Source organism: Condylura cristata, unplaced genomic scaffold (assembly GCF_000260355.1).
Source record: "Condylura cristata isolate star-nosed mole 26May11 unplaced genomic scaffold, ConCri1.0 scaffold00074, whole genome shotgun sequence".
Lineage (NCBI taxonomy): Eukaryota > Metazoa > Chordata > Mammalia > Eulipotyphla > Talpidae > Condylura > Condylura cristata.
This window is the reverse complement of record NW_004567175.1, coordinates 174,975-176,811: the sequence shown is the minus strand read 5'-3', so window position 1 is coordinate 176,811 and position 1,837 is coordinate 174,975.

Here is a 1,837-nt window from a genome sequence, read left to right as displayed (position 1 = left end):
CAGGCGGCCAGCACGAGGGGATGGGGCGGCCACAGCCGCACCCACCGCGGGGGCGGGTCCATCCCAGGCCGCGCCCACGGCTCGCTGAGATGCAGGGGTGGGGGGATGGGGGTCCCCCGTCACAGCCGGCACCGCATCTGGCCCCGCTCAGGCCCTGGGCAGCGCCCTCCGGCCACACCAGGTCCGGCCCTTGCGGCCCCTGGGGGCGTCACCCCTGAGCCCGGGACCCTGGAGCTGCGGACCGAGCCCTTCCTGGCCTGTGGGCCGCAGCGCGGTCACCCCGCTCAGCCAGAGAGCACGGCGCACCCCAGGCTGCCCGGGACCAGCGACGTGAGGCCTGAGCCTGGCCGGCGACCTTGCGGCACTGGCCGCGGGCAGTGGGCTCTGGCCACACTGTGAGAGTCACCTCCAGAGAGCAGAGGGCGGCTGCTGGGGTCGGGTGGCCGCAGGGACGCACCGGGCCCAGGGCTGCCCAGCGGGGAAATCGGGGTCCCAAGGCCGCCCAGGTCCCAGTCTGGCCTGAGGCCTGCAGGCCTGGACAGTCCTGTCTCGGGGTCGCCGGCACGCTGCGGCCCCTTTCTCTCGCATGGACTCTGGTCCTGCCCTCTCCCTCACCCAGAGGCCAAACTCCAGGCGGCGCCGTCAGCCACGTGCCCACAGGGGCACCCCTGGCAGGGAACCAGGAAGCCCCAGTCGCCTCAGCTCTGCTGAGGCACCAGCCCCGGACACTGGGGCTCGCCTGGCCAGCCCTCCCGCGCTGGTCACAGCATCTGGACGTGAGCCAGTCAGCAGCCAGCCAGGCTCTTACTGGTCATCTGCTCAGTGGCCAGGAGACAGGTGGGCAGGGGTGGGTGTGCCCCGCTGCCCCTCTTCATCAGCCCTGAGCCCAGCTTGGACCAGCTGACCCCTAGAGTGCCTGCGGGTGGCCACGCCCCCACGGGGCTGCGCCCTCGGCCCCACAGCCTGGATGCGCCCGCAGGCCTGGTCACGCCCAGGACTGGACCCCGAGGGCCCCTGCCGGTGGTGGGCAGCAGGGAGGGGCCGCGGCAGCGCCAGGTCAGCTGTGCAGCCGCCCCCGTGCGGCCCCAGAGACTGCTCTGGACAGCGCCTGCAGGGGGGCGCCGGCCACCCTGGCGGACACGGGCAGCTGTTGGCGCAGATCAACAACAGTTCACAAAGCCCCTTTCATCCCTGGGCGGGCCTGGGCGGGCCACGCCGCCAGGGTGGCCGGGCACTGGCATCAGGTGCTGGCTGGGCAGCGCCTCGGCCGGGATGCCGTGGGGTCCACGGGACTGCTGGCTGCCCGATGCGCAGGGGCCGCCGCCGGCCTGGGCGGACCTGGCACTGCCCAGCAGGGTCAGCCCTGCGGCCGGGGGGCCGCTCCCCCCTTCCAGCCAGCTTGGGCTGGGCAGCCTGAGGGCACAGGCCGGGGGGAGCGGCCTGGGGGGACAGTTACTCTGACATCAGCCCCCACTGGGGACACTGCTGACATGTCCACTTTCTTCTTGGGGATCGGGAACCCTGAACGCAGACCAGCGCTGGTGCTGACCTGCATCAAAGGTCAACGCAGCAGCCGTGGCCGTGGCCGGAAGGCCAGAGCCGTCCCGCACGGTGCCCTGCCCCAGGGCTGGCCCTGCCCGCCACAGCCCCAGTGTGCCCGAGGCTGGCTGGGGCTCCGGGAGGGGCCAGAATGGGCCCTGGGGGTCCTGGTGTCCCTACCCGGGGCCCAGGGGCGCGACCAGGGTCCTGGAGTGGACGCCTGGGCGACAAGGCCAGCCCTCACGGGCCCCACCGGGCCGCCGCCTCGGGCCAGCGTGGCTCACCGGGGAGGCCTGGC